This window comes from Callithrix jacchus, chromosome 19, assembly GCF_049354715.1.
Source record: "Callithrix jacchus isolate 240 chromosome 19, calJac240_pri, whole genome shotgun sequence".
Lineage (NCBI taxonomy): Eukaryota > Metazoa > Chordata > Mammalia > Primates > Cebidae > Callithrix > Callithrix jacchus.
Window position 1 is genome coordinate 16,827,687 of NC_133520.1, and position 15,292 is coordinate 16,842,978.

At 46.2% G+C, this 15,292-nt stretch overlaps 1 long non-coding RNA gene across 1 annotated transcript; it reads left to right on the top strand.

Moving 5' to 3' along the window:
* The first annotated feature begins 162 nt into the window (after nucleotides 1-162).
* LOC118149554 (uncharacterized) lies at nucleotides 163-12,067 on the top strand. Its single transcript, XR_008478019.2, has 2 exons — nucleotides 163-242; nucleotides 10,848-12,067. It is a non-coding gene; the product is annotated as an uncharacterized LOC118149554 (long non-coding RNA).
* The last annotated feature ends 3,225 nt before the right edge of the window (nucleotides 12,068-15,292 follow it).

Here is a 15,292-nt window from a genome sequence, read left to right on the forward strand (position 1 = left end):
CGCGGGCCATGGCCTCGCAGGCTATTGGCAGGCGTTGAGCCCGCTTCGCCTCTCTGATTGGCTAAGAAGAACACAACAATATCCTAGGCATCTTGGGAAAAGTGTCGCTAGGCAACCGCGTCGGCGTCGGCTTTTAACCTCTGGGGAGAAAAGGGAGGAGCTAAACCAAAGGGAAGGCGGGAGAAAGGAAGTGGTAGCTGCAGCCTCTCGGCAACTCCAGCCCCCTGGTAGAGATCGCCAAGGTAAGCAAGATCTAAGGACCTCCCCTCAGACTCCTTTGCACACCGCTTCAACCAACTGTCTTCTGACCTTTGCACTCTGATTCCTCACACCACCTACTCTCCCCGGCACAACGCCCTTCTTGCTCCAGGTTCCAGCACCCTGAACCTGAGGTGGGATCACGTTGAGGAGATGCTGAGGGCTGAATACAAATCAGAAATAGTCTCCCCGCCGAGCGCGGTGGCTCACGAACGGTGGGAAGCCTAGGCGGGTGGATTGCTTGTGCCCAGGAGTTCCAGACCAGCCTGGCCATCATGGCAAACCTCGGCTATACTAAAAATACGAAAATTAGGCCAGGCGCTGTGGCTCACGCCTGTAATCCTAGCACTTTGGGAGGCTGAGGTGGGCAGATTGCTTGACGCCAGGAGTTCAAGACCACCCTGGCCAACATGGCGAAACCCCGTCTCTACTAAAAATGCCCCCCACCAAAAAAAGAAAAACCAACATGGTGGTGCATGCCTGTAATTCCGGCTACTTGGGAGGCTGAGGCATGAGAATTGCTTGAATCCTGGAGGCGGAGGTTGCAGTGAGCCGAGATTGTGCTACTGCGCTCCAGCCTGGGCCACAGAGCAAGGACCCATTCTCCAAAAAAAAAAAAAAGAAATGCAGTCGGTCTCCGACCAAGCACTTTACACGTCTTGTCCCGTTTATGTGTGCCAAACACATCATTAACCCTGTTGACAATGCTTCGTAGAACACAGACTCTCTTTTAGGCACCCAAACAAACCAAGGTTCTCAGCTTACCTAGCCAAATGAACAGCCCCATGTTTACCAGGGAGGGAGCACCTAGAGGCCTCCATCCAGGGCTTATTGGGGGAATATGTACATTACCAGAAAGCTAGTCATTTGGCAGTGCGTAAACTGCCAGTTTTCTTTAAATATCTGTTCAGCATAGGATTGAAAGAAACCTGATTTTCTATTAATAAGAATTAAAAAGCTCTTTATGTTAAAAAAATAAGGGACTTATTACGTGCACCGAATATAACGTAAGATAATTGGAATTGCCAGCCAGGAGAATTTTTAAATTAACATTCAAGGGCACTGTCTTACCTCAAGGGAATAGGACCAATTTAGGTTTCAAAAGTTATGTAAGACACTGCAAGTGGCTGTGTTAATTAGCATCATTTTTTATTTTTGTGGCTCTTACAGATTAGTATCCATAGAGTTTGCTGTGGTTTGAATGTATCCCCCAAAAGTTCACGTGTTGAAAACTTTATCCTTAATGCAACAGTGTTAAGAGGTGAGACCTTTAAATTGACTAGGTTATGAGGGCTATGCCCTCATGAATGGATTAATGTATTCACAGGAGTGGGTTATCTTGAGAATGGGCTGGTTATACAAATGAGTTTGGTTTTCCCTTGCTGTTTTACCATGTGATGCCTTCTGCTATGTTATGACCCAGAAAAAAGGCTGCTGTCAGATGCTACTCCTTGATCCTAGACTTCCTAACTTCCAGAACCATGAGCCAAATAAACTGTTGTTTATAAATTGCTCAGTCTGTGGTATCCTCTTATAGCAACACGAAACTGTGTAAGACAGAGCCCTTTGGTAACCCTGCCCCAAATCCAGTCCTGCACCTTCTCTCTGGCCACTTCTGCTTTTGCTTTAAATGCTCACTTTCTCAGTTCCTCACCACCACCACCACCATCTTTGCACCTGTTATTGCATTTGTCTAGAATATTGTCTAACTCACTCCCTTATCCACTCCAGACATGTCTGTCCAGAGGACGCAACATGTCCTTCAAGACTCAATTCCAACTTTCTCTCCTCTAATCTGAGAAGCCTCTCTGGGATACTTGAACAGTCAATCCTCTACAGTGTTCATAGACCACTTTATACATAAAACAAACTTATTATTTGTTTACATGGGTCTCACAGTAGCCGAACTCCAAACTGCTTATAGCCAGCATAAGTCCTGTAATAGAGAAGGGATGCAATAAAGCTTTGTTAAATAAAAATCTGAGAAAGCCCCTTATTAATAATTATGCAAGAATTTTTACTGGGCCCTCAAGTACTCAATTTTCAAATGTCCTAGCTCTAGGCAGAGACTAGAGAGATGGGAAGGAGCCATCCCAAAAGTATGGAATGTGGCTCCTAGGCACACATGCTCATTCAACAAGTATTTATTGAGCATTTGCTATGGGCCTGGTATAATGATAGGCATTGACATGCTGGGTTTTCATTTAAAAAAAAAAAACAGCAGAGCCACAAAGACAATGATAAAGAGTAGCATAGGAGGCCAGGCATGGTGTCTCATGCCTGTAATCCCAGTACTTTGGGAGGCCAAGGCAGGCAGATCACCTGAGGTCAGGAGTTCAAGACCAGTGTGGCCAATATGGTGAAACCCCATCTCTACTAAAAGTACAAAAATTAGCTGGGCATGCTAGCGCGCCTGTAGTCTCAGGTACTCGGGAGGCTGAGGCAGCAGAATCACTTAAACTCGGGAGGCTGAGGTTGCATCGAGCTGAGGTCGCACCACTGCACTCCAGCCTGTGCAATAGAGCAAGATTCTGTCTCAAAACAAAAACAAACAAACAAAAAGAGTAGCATAGGAATCGCATGACAAATCCTAATGGTTGGCCAGAGTTAGCCCACATCATGAATGAGGGTGGGGCAGCCCAGCAGAGACCACTAGACACCAGAATATATAGAGACACTGGGCTGGGCACGGTGGCTCACGCCTGTAATCCCAGCACTTTTGGAGGCTGAGGCAGGCGGATCACTTGAGGTTAGGAGTTCAAGACCATCCTGACCAATATGGTGAAACCCCATCTAAAAATACAAAAATTTGTTGGGCGTGGTTACAGGCACCTGTAATTAAAGCTACTCAGGAGGCTGAGGCAGGAGAATTGCTTAAAATCCAGTAGGTGGAGGTTTCAGTGAGCTGAGATCACACCACTGCATTAAGAGAGTCCATCTTAAAAAAAAAAAAAAAAGAGACACTGGGAGCTGAGGAGCATGTGGGAGTTAAACAGGGACAGGTTACAGGGAACATTCTGTCCCCCATAACTTCTTTCCTTTTTCCTTCATATTCCATCTATTTGTTAGATCTCAGCTCATTCCCAGTTTCTTCCCTGAAATTTTTCCTGATTGACTTTAACCCACTATGATCTTCTAATTACTCTTAAGAGTAATCAACTTTGTTTTTACTCATTTAGTATTATACTAGACTATCCTACTAGCTTCTCATGTTATCTGCCTTATTAAATAGAAAATTCATCCTCCACCAAGTATAAATTGAGGCTCAGCCAGGTGCCAGATGCTGAGGACACCACAGTGAATAGGACAGACATATAGTCCTGTAGGTGGAAGAGATGGATGTAACCTAAGTACACAGAGAAACTCAACTGTGACAAATGGTAGTAAGAGTTCAGAAGAAAACAAACGAAGAACTGAGATGATTACATTTAAACAGAGAACTAAGATGAGCAGCTCTGTAAGAGTGGGACCAACCCTTGAACTTCTCTATCATCACTCTCCCCACACCCCTGGTCTAATTCACTGTCTGCACACTTTTCTTGCTAACTGTGCTCATGTTACCAGTTTTCATTTAAATTTGGTGAAATCTCAAATAAGAGTGTATTTGCACTTGTGTTTTCTCCCACAGACACTCTATATGTGGCCATAGACACATTGATTACTATTATTGTTATATTTTGAGACAGGGTATCACTCTATAGCCCAGGCTGGAGTACAGGGGCCTGATCACAGCTCACTGCAGTCTCAGTCTCCTGGGTTCAAAGCAATCCTCCCACCTCAGCCACCTGAATAGCTGTGACCACTGGTCACATGCGCAGCCAATTTTTTTTAACTTTTTGTAGAGACAAGGTCTCACTAAGTTGCTCAGGCTGATCTTGAACTCTCAGGCTCAAGCCCCTCAGCCTCCCAAAATGCTGAGATTTCAGGCATGAGCACCACACCTGGCCTGATTAATTTTTAATTTTAGGTTTTTTTTGTTTTTTATTTTTGAATTGGAGTCTCGCTGTGTCACCCTGACTAGAGTGCAGTGGCTCAATCTTGGTTCACTGCAACCTCCACCTCCCAGGTTCAAGAGATTCTCCTGCTTCAGCCTCCTGAGTAGCTGGGACTACAGATGTGTGCCACCACACCTGGCTAATTCTTGTATTTTTAGTAGAGACGTGGTTTCACCATGTTGGCCGGGCTGGTCTTGAACTCCTGACCTCAAATGATCTACCCGCCTCCACCTCCCAAAATGCTGGGATTTACAGGTGTGAGCCACTGCATTCAGCATGTAAATAATTTTTAAAGGAAGCTTGGGGCCGGGCGCAGTGGCTCAAGCCTGTAATCCCAGCACTTTGGGAGGCCGAGGCGGGTGGATCACGAGGTCAAGAGATCGAGACCATCCTGGTCAACAAGGTGAAACCCCATCTCTACTAAAAATATAAAAATTAGCTGGGCATGGTGGCGCGTGCCTGTAATCCCAGCTACTCAGGAGGCTGAGGCAGGAGAATTGCCTGAACCCAGGATGCGGAGGTTGCGGTGAGCCAAGAGCGCCATTGCACTCCAGCCTGGGTAACAAGAGCGAAACTCCGTCTCAAAAAAAAAAAAAAAAAGAAGCTACTTGGAAGATTAATGAGTATCCCAAACTTAACATGGCAAAAATCCAGTTCCTGATCTTTATCCCAAATTTGTTCTCCATCTTCTTAGTCTCCAGTAACTAATGCATCTGGTTTTGTTGTTGTTTGTTTGATTTACTGCTGTATTCCCAGCACCTAAAATGTGCCTGGAACAAAGCAGGCACTTCGCATTTGTACATCAAATGAATGGATGAATGAATGAAGCCATGATTCATTGCCCTCCACTTCTTTTTTTTTTTTTTTTAATGTTGCATTAAAGACCCACTAGAGGGCTGTACATCACTGCATAATAAATTAGGAGCTGGCGCCAGCAAGGATGCACTTCTCCACCTGCAGAAGCCTGTCCCTACAGGAAACCCCAAGATTTGCATGTGTGACGATTTAAAATTACACAAGACATTTGTATATAAGTCTTATCTCCACAATTACTTGGAACAGTTTGAAGTCAGGGATTATGTAAATTCTTTAGAGTGATAATAAATATTTCTAGAAAGGAAAAAGGAGAGATTGTTTATAACAATCCGAAGCCAAGAACTGAGCTTTATAAAAAAAGAACTGAGGTTTTTAAAAAAGATGCATGACATACTACACGCTCAACAAATAACCATGTTCTAGAAGAAAGAATGTGGCGTTAGGCAGACTGTCTTTTTTTTTTTTTTTTTTTTTTGAGACGGAGTTTCGCTCTTGTTACCCAGACTGGAGTGGTGCAATGGCACAATCTCGGCTCACCGCAACCTCTGCCTTCCGGGTTCAAGCAATTCTCCTGCCTCAGCCTCCCGAGTAGCTGGGACTACAGGCACGCACCACCACGCCCAGCTAATTTTTGTATTTTTAGTAGAGACGGGGTTTCACCTTGTTGACCAGGATGGTCTCAATCTCTTGACCTCGTGATCCACCCGCCTCGGCCTCCCAAAGTGCTGGGATTATAGGCGTGAGCCACCGTGCCCAGCCAGGCAGACTGTCCTTAATAGCCACATACCACTTGAGATTAAACAGGACAAGATGCAGACTAAGAGACAGCTCAGCTTCATGGCAGGCAGCTATGGAAGAATTTGATGAGAAGAAAGTTATCTTTGAAACCCAACAGTGTTTGGTTAAGAGCTCCACCACATTTTAAAAGGGAATACTTTTAAATTTACACCCAAGGGTACAAATTCGGGTGTTCAATACAAGGATAAACTTTTAGACAAAGAGAGCCATTCACAATTTTCTATGATTTTTTGCTGTTATTTGTTAATTCAGTTCATTTGCTATTTCTAAGAATATTCATCACCTAAATGTGATAAGACAGATGTTAAAATAATTATGGACTGTGAGGCCTGCTATAGTCTGAATGTTTGTGTCCTCCCTAAATTTGTATGTTAAAACCTAACCACCAAGGTCATGCTATTAAGAGGTGAAGCCTTTGGGGAGTGATTAGTGCCCTTATATTAATAAAAAAAGGCCCAGGGAGCTTGTTTGCCATGTGTTTGCCGTACTACCATGAGAGGACACATAGATGATGCCATCTATGAGAAACAGGCCCTCATCAGACACTGAATCTGCTGGCGCCTTGATCCTGGACTTTCCAGCCTCCAGAACAGTAAGCAATAAGCTTCTGTTGTTCATAAACTACCCAGTCTAAAGTATTTTGTTATAGCCGCCTGAACCACCTTGCATAGGCCCATAATGTGTTTCCAAGGGACTTAGGAGCTTTTAGAGAACACACCTACCTTTTCCATCAGGGGCAGCACAATGCCAATGGTAGCCAAGTTCCCAGGCTCTTCTAGTTCCTTTTTTTTTTTTTTTTTTTTTTTGAGACAGAGTCTTATGCTGTCACCCAGGTGGCTGGAGTGCAGTGGTGGCATCTTGGCTCACTGCAGCTTCCACCTTCTGGGTTCAAGCAATTCTCCTGCTTCAGCCTCCCGAGCAGCTGGGATTACAGGCACTTGCCACCATGCTTGGCTAATTTTTGTATTTTTGGTAGAGGCAGGGTGTCCTCATGTTGGCCGGACTGGTCTTGAACTCCTGACCTTAGGTGATCCTTCTGCCTTGGACTCCCAAAGTACTGGGATTACAGGCGTGGGTTGCCCTGCCTGGCCTAGTTCTGTCTTAATGAGTTATGTGATCAAGGGAATCCATTTCACCTCTCTGAGTTATATCAAATGAGGATGTTAAACACTTCCTGCTCTAAATGTTGTGATTCTATCCCCTCCCACCAAAACTTCATTGGAACTGTTGTCAGGACTGGAACATTAGACTGTTTAATCATTGGTCTGACCCTGAATGACAGTTTCTGTTAAGTAGCTATGTCTGCATTAGCTTTTCAGCATCATCCCTTCTCTTCATTCTTTACTTTTTTTTTTTTTTTTGAGGTAAGGTCTTGCTCTGTCACCTGGGCTGAAGTGCAGTGGTGCAATCTCGGCTCACTGCAACTACGCCTCTTGGGCTCAAGTGATCCTCCCACCTCAACCTCCAGAGTAGCTGGGACTACAGGTACTGCCATGCTCCACTGATTTTTAAAATTTTTTACAGAGGTGAGATCTTGCTATATTGCCCAGGCTGGTCTCAAACTCCTGGGCTCCAACGATCCTCCTGCCTTGCCCTCCCAAAGTGCTAGGATTATAGGCAGGAGCCACTGCACCTGGCCGTTCTTTACTTTTACCTGCAACATTTATTATGTGACAGGTACAGTGACAGGTGCTGGAGATAGAAGGATGCAATACCAGCCCTTGATCCCTGGATCACAAGCTGGTATAAACCAACTCTCTCTATGTAGTATGATAATTGCTCTGAAAGAGCTTTGCCTATAGTGCAAAGGGGAGGGTCCAGATTCTGATAAAGATGGCAGGGCATGGGGGTCAGGGCAAATATTCCTGGGGAGGCAACACTTGATTCCCACCTTTAGGAGCAGTTGGAATTAGGAGAAGCGAAACTGTAGGGAAAATCATCAAGGCCTGCTGTGGCCTGTAGGTTGGGCTGATGGACCAAAGGGTACCTGTGGTTCATTACCTGTAAGATAAGTGAACGGACAAGCAAACAGGAAGACCCTGAATTGAGGCAGTCTTCTGAGGGTGATGGACTCCCAGTGGAAGCTTTGAGTGGATAAGCACTACCAGATGTGTGCTCTCGAAAAACTTCCCTGGTAGCCCGGCGCGGGGCGCAGTGGCTCACACCTGTAATTCCAGCGCTTTGGGAGGCTGATGCGGGTGTATCACAAGGTCAGGAGTTCAAGACCAGCCTGGCCAAGATGGTGAAACCCCGTCTCCACTAAAAATACAAAAATTAGCTGGGTGTGGTGGTGGGTGCCTGTAATCCCAGCTACTCAGGAGGCTGAGGCAGAAAATTGCTTGAACCTGGGAGGCAGAGGCTGCAGTGAGCTGAGATCACGCCACTGCACTCCAGCTGGGTTGACAAAAGAAAAGAAAAGAAAGACTTCTCTGGTAATTAATGAATGTGGGGCATAGGAATACAGCATAGGAGGCTATGGCAGCAACCCAGGGAAATGACACTGACTAAACTGAGGCAATGGCTATGGGAGTGAAGAGGGAGGAGTCCAGAAATGCCTGGGAGGTGGAGTAGATGAGACATGGTGATCAGTTGTACATAAGGTAAACAGGGAGGGAAGTTCCTAGCTTGAGTGACCAGATGGATGGTAGCATAGTTCACCACAGGAGGAAATGCTGGGGGAGGAGCAGCTTGGGGATCACTGATACTGAGTTCGTGTTGAGCCCCAAAGGCCTATAAGGAGCTAGCTCGTTAATAGGCAGTTGGATACAAGGTCTCAACAGAGTGGTCTAGGCCAGAAACAGAGACCTGGGAGGTGATAACAGAAGCCACGTTTGGGAATGAGTATGCCCCAAGAGTGGCAGAGCAGGAAGGGAGACAGAAAGGAACCCCGGAGGTTATTCTGTGCAGGAGGAGGAAGAAAACTCAGTGAAGGAGACCAAGGAAAGCATCCAGAGGAGTAGGAGAGAATATGGGAAAAAACTGTCACACAGGTTCCCTAAAAGAAATGGTTTCCAAAATGCGGAAGGGTCCATGACGCCAGATGTTGCAGAAAGAGCAAATCAGGCAAGGGCAGAGTTGTAAACACTGGATTTGGTCATTTGGAGCGTATGGTGACCTCCCTGAGAACATTTGCAGGTGGAGTGAGGCTGAAGCCCGTCGGCAGAGGTTACAGTGGGGCCAGATGGTGAGGGAGGGTCGATGGAGTGTGTGTGAAGAGCCTGGTCAGCCTTCCAGAGCAGCCATGGGACCTGGCCTTCTGCCTGTTCGCACCTTGTTCCTGTGCTCCAGGAGAATAAGGATCCTGCCCAGGAGGCCATACCCTCACATGGGAGGGTACTACCCACATGGCATCAGCCTGCAGCTGATTTCATATTACATGTTCATGATAGCACCTCACAGGACATGTCACAACCCATGCCTTCCCCTCAGCAGCCATCAGTGAGTTCCCCAAGCAAGCTGTGCCACTGTGAAGGCGGTGACCACACTGGCTGAATGCAACCCAGCCCAGACCTTGGAAAGGGCTAAGGGAGTGGGGAAAAGGCATTGCATTTGCTTAGTGTGAGGAGGGTTCAGAAGGAAGCCAGTGATACAGGGCAGGCAAGCCCAAAAGTGAAGCTTAGCCTGCTGGGTTCCTGGCTTTGCCCAGGAAAAACGTCAAGGGAAAGCCAGAGGTAGAAGAAAGCTTTATTGAAGAGGCAGTGTTAAACTCCATGACTGCTCCTGCAGAGGAGGGCTATCCTAAGCAGGGAGTGGTGGCTCAGGGCTATTTTGTAGTTGTATTTATACCCACTTTTTTTTTTTAGATGGAGTCTTGCTCTGTTGCCCAGGCTGGAGTGCAATGCCTCAGCTCACTGCAACCTCTGTCTCCCGGATTCAAGTGATTCTCCTGCCTCAGCCTCCCAAGCAGCTGGGATTACAGGCACCCACCACCACACTCAGCTAATTTTTATATTTTTAGTGGAGATGGGGTTTCATCATGTTGGCCAGGCTGGTCTCGGACTCCTGAACTCAGGTGATCCACCTGTCTCAGCCTCCCAAAGTGCTGGGATTACAGGTGCAAGGCAACTTTACCCACTTTTAATGCATGCAGATTTAGGGGCAGTTTATGCAGAACTTTCTAGGGGCGGGGTAGGCACTTCTGGATCATTGGGTCATTACCATGGAAAGGGGTGGTAATGCCCAGGTGTTGCCATGGCTACAGTAAATTGATGTGTCTCACTGGTGAACATGTTTGATTCAAAGCTGCTTTCACCCCAGCTCTGTTTTAGTTAGTCCTCAATCTAGTCTGGTGTCCAAGCCCCACCTCCAGAGCCGAGGCCCACCTCCTATATCAAGAGGAGAAACTTTTGTTTTGACTTTCAGGGGATAGAACAGAAAGACATAGGCACTGGCATGGGCCTATTCCACAGCCAAGGCAGGTAATGAGCTCTCAGGTTCTTGCAACAAACTTGAGAGTGCATTCGGGCATTCGGTCCAGAAGGAAGAGCTCCACGCCCTCTTTCGTTGCTGTTCAGTGTTAATGCTTTGATGGAACCCACCAGGAGAGCAGACTCAGTGCTGTTGTTTTGCCAGGAAGAACATCCCAGGGCAGAAAGGAAAGCCTAAAGCTATAGCCTGTTCCTCCAGTTCTTAGAACGGTTGGTTACTGAGCTCTCAGGCCAGGCTCTGGGTAAGCATCATCTCATTCTGTTTTACAACAGCCTGCAGGGAATTTACCAATGAGAAACATGAGGCACAAAGACCTTAAGTATTTGACGCAGGGCAGTGAGTGGCAGATACAAACTGAAGACCAGCTGGGATCTACCGGAGACCCAACATCTTGAAAGCTAGTCTATGTGGCTTACCTAGCTTAGTTTAAGATGCAGGGGATTTTTTAAAAAACAACAGCAGCAACCCAATTTCCAGTTCAGGTTCTGTTGCAACAGCTGTGCCGTGAGGCCTGGCATCTGCCCTCTGATCGGACTTCACCATCCTTTCCAGGGTCACAGCCTGGCATCTGCCCTCTGACCGGACTTCACCATCCTTGCCAGACCCTGGAGAGCTTGCCCATGGCAACAGTGCAACACACTGAGGGCTGTGTGGCAGCACAGGGGCTCTGAGCTCCTGACCTGAGTCACATGGACCTGACGCTAACAGCCAGCCCTGCACCTACAATCAGGGCGAGACCCCTGGCAGTTGCCCACACCCCTGTGAGATCCAGTACCTCCCTGTAAAATGAGGGAAATAAACCCCTGCCTCATGGGGTTTCAGTGAAGTAAGTGAAATAAGGTATGTAGTATCTGACCCGCTTAGATGCCTCAGACATGACAGCTCTTAGGGTTGTTAGTATAATTATTTGGGGGGAGGGATGAAGTCATAGGGGAAACATAACACCCCACACTTTCTGCTGACTGTCAAGGCACCATGATGGTGGGCATTTTACACTTGCCACAGGGCCGCCCGGCCACGTTTCTGAGGGTGCACACTTCCCCAGCTGGCCTGGCTCTGCTGCCTGACTGCTGCTCTGCCTGTCCCCAGGTGTCATCCTGCCCTAGGAGGGTCCTCAAACCTGCATTTAGGGGCATTTGAGTGTGTAGCTGTCCTGTCAGCCAAGACAAGGGGAGTGAGGCCAAGGCATGAGCTTTCTGAACAGGGTGGTTTTCAATACACTCCCTAATCAAAAAGCAGCAGGTGTGAGCTACTCCCAAGCATCCACACCCTCCTACTGCTCCTGCCTTCTCTCTCTCTCTCTCTCTCTTTCTTTTTCTATCTCTTCTTTCTCTTCCCCCTTCAGCTACCCATTTAGGGCAGAGAGGCAGTTGTGGGGCAGCTGAGGAGAGGTAGGCCTTGGTCCATGGCCCTCCAGACCTAATTTCTTTCCTAACAACTGGCCTCACTCAGATCTGAGACACGATGCAGAGACCTCTGTCTCTCTTCTCGTCTATTTCAGTAAACATCTGGAAACCCCCTGTGGGAGATCTGCCTCATGACCTCAAGTGAATTTTAGATTCCTGCATATCCTTCCAAAGTTCTTCATTTGATGAATATTATGAAAAATGACACGTATGTCTTTCTCCCAGATACATAGCTTGAACCCAAAGTACAGTGAAATCAGAACTAACCACACAGAGTAATTTGGGGAAGGGAGTTATTTGTGACACAAAGACTTCATCACTTTGTAAAAGTATTTGCTACTGATTACATTAAATACCAGTCTTCCTGAGTGTCCGTAAAACATACTTTTTTTTTTTTTTGAGACAGACTTTCACTCTCTCACCAAGAGAGAGTGCAGTGGCACGATCTCGGTTCACTGCAACCCCCACCTTCTGGGTTCAAGGATTCTCCTGCCTCAGCCTCCCGAGTAGTTGGGATTACAGCTGCCCACCACCATGCCTGGCTAATTTTTTTTAAATTTTTAGTAGACGCATGGTTCACATTGACCAGGTTGATCTCGAACTCCTGACCGCAGGTGATCCATCCCCCTCAGCCTCCCCAAGTGCTGGGATTACAAGTGTGAGCCACTGAGCCTGGTCATTAAACATGTTTTAAATTGGAAGATGTTCTTTGCACTTTTGTCTTTCTGGAGGAATGTCATGGTACACAGAGAGAAGACCTAACTTGGGGAGGCCTTGGAGCCTGTCAAGCATACAATGATTCAAGCCTGTGCTGGGATATGGCACTGACTTCTTCACTCCCCTCCACCCTGGGGAGTGGCAGAGGGTGGGAGAATCTGGTGAGCTGAGGCCACATGTACACTTGGCATGGCTGGTATGGCCCACACAGCTTTTTTATCATTATAAAAGTACCACACTCATCTGTGCCAGGCCCAGTGCTACTCACACTTCTCCTTCACTCTTCACATTCCCAGGACTGAAGCATTGGTTTATTCCCATTTTCTGAAAAGGGAAACTGAGGCTCATAGTGGTTAAGCCTCAAGCCTCAGGCTACCATAAATACTTTTCATCTGAAAAAAAGAACACCCAAATATGCTCACCCACCCTACAGATTCTTAGAGGTCTGGCTCACTTATCTCTGAGAAATCCCCCTCTGGACCATCCGGAAGCCAGGAGATGGTAACAGTGCCTCCTCTGCAGGGGCTCTGATTGACCTTGGGCCTGCAGGGGGTAGCAGTCAGAGGTCACCTGGCCTAGCTCACTGGGTGTGCTCCTCACACTGGATGGTCTCATGCTGTGGGTGGGCCTGTATACACAAAGGAAAAGGTGCAGGTGGGGATCAAGGTCATTTTCACAAACAGAAAAGCTGCAGCATCTCCATAACTCAGCTTGTGGGCTAGACCCTCACCACAGAAAAAAGGAAGCCAGACAAAAACTGAACCACTGGACCACAGCAAGCCCACCCCAGCAGGGAGCCGATGCAGGACTCCCTGTGAGAGATTGGAACTCTCCATACTATCTTTACAGCTTTTCTATACATCTAAAACTCTTCAAATATAAAGGATTTATTAACAACAAAAGGACTGACTCATCTTTAAGCTCTGTGAACTGAGAATTTTGTTCTCTACCAAATGGGGATTTCTTTTTTTTTTTTTTTTTTTTTTTTTTCTTATTTTTTTTATTGCATTTTAGGTTTTGGGGTACATGTGCAGAGCATGCAATACAGTTGCATAGGTACACACATGGCAGTGTGTTCTGTTTGCTTTCACCCCTTCACCCACATTTGGCATTTCTCCCCAGGCTATCCCTCCCCACCTCCCCCTCCCACTGGCCCTCCCCTTTTCCCCCCAATAAACCCCAGTGTTTAGTACTCCCCTCTCTGTGTCCATGTGTTCTCATTTTTCATCACCCGCCTATGAGTGAGAATATGCGGTGTTTCATTTTCTGTTCTTGTGTCAGTTTGCTGAGGATGATGTTCTCCAGATTCATCCATGTCCCTACAAACGACACGAACTCATCATTTCTGATTGCTGCATAATATTTCATGGTGTATATGTGCCACATTTTCCCAATCCAGTCTATCATCAATAGGCATTTGGGTTGATTCCAGGTCTTTGCTATTGTAAACAGTGCTGCAATGAACATTCGTGTACATGTGTCCTTATAGTAGAATGATTTATAGTCCTTTGGGTATATACCCAGTAATGGGATTGCTGGGTCAAATGGAATTTCTATTTCTAAGGCCTTGAGGAATCGCCACACTGTCTTCCACAATGGTTGGACTAATTTACACCCCCACCAACAGTGTAAAAGTGTTCCTTTTTCTCCACATCCTCTCCAGCATCTGTTGTCTCCAGATTTTTTAATGATCACCATTCTAACTGGCGTGAGATGGTATCTCAATGTGGTTTTGATTTGCATCTCTCTGATGACCAGTGACGATGAACATTTTTTCATATGACTGTTGGCCTCATATATGTCTTCTTTCGTAAAGTGTCGGTTCATATCCTTTGCCCACTTTTGAATGGGCTTGTTTGTTTTTTTCTTGTAAATCTGTTTGAGTTCTTTGTAAATTCTGGATATCAGCCCTTTGTCAGATGGGTAAACTGCAAAAATTTTTTCCCATTCTGTTGGTTGCCGATTCACTCTAGTGACTGTTTCTTTTGCCGTGCAGAAGCTGTGGAGTTTGATTAGGTCCCCCAAATGGGGATTTCTAACACATCTTTTCAAGTGGTTTGGCAGCATCTTGGAACTTCCTGTTGCTGGTAGTGTGCTAATGACAACCTGCCTTAAAGGAGGCCCCACAGAACGCCTGCCCCGCCCAGTGACCCTCCTCCAGCAGCCTGTGAGCTGAGCATTGACTGTGTGCCTGCCAAGGCCCAGCCACCCCAAAGAGGATGCATTGTTAATATCTCTAATTTACCGATGAGGAAACCCAGGCTCTAGAGGGGGAGAAAGTGCCAGAGCTGGACCTGCAGTCAGATCTACCTGATTCCAAAGTTCAAATCTTAATCACGGCTGAAGAAATAAAGCTGTGCGCGCGCGCACACACACACACACACATGCACACACATATGCATATATATATATTTTTTTAATTGAGACAGGGTCTCTGTTGCCACACACATATGCACACATATACACACACATATGCATATATATATATATTTTTTTAATTGAGACAAGGTCTCACTCTGTTGTCACACACACATATGCACACATATACACACACATATGCATATATATATATATATTTTTTAATTGAGACAGGGTCTCACTCTGTTGCCACACACACATATGCACACATATACACACACATATGCATATATATATATTTTTTTTTTTTAATTGAGACAAGGTCTCACTCTGTTGCCACACACACATATGCACACATATACACACACATATGCATATATATATATATATTTTTTTTTTTTTAATTGAGACAGGGTCTCACTCTGTTGCCCAGGCTGGAATGCAATGGTGCAATCATAGCTCACTTCAGCCTCCTGAATAGCTGTGATCAAAGGCACACAACCCCATGCCCAGCAA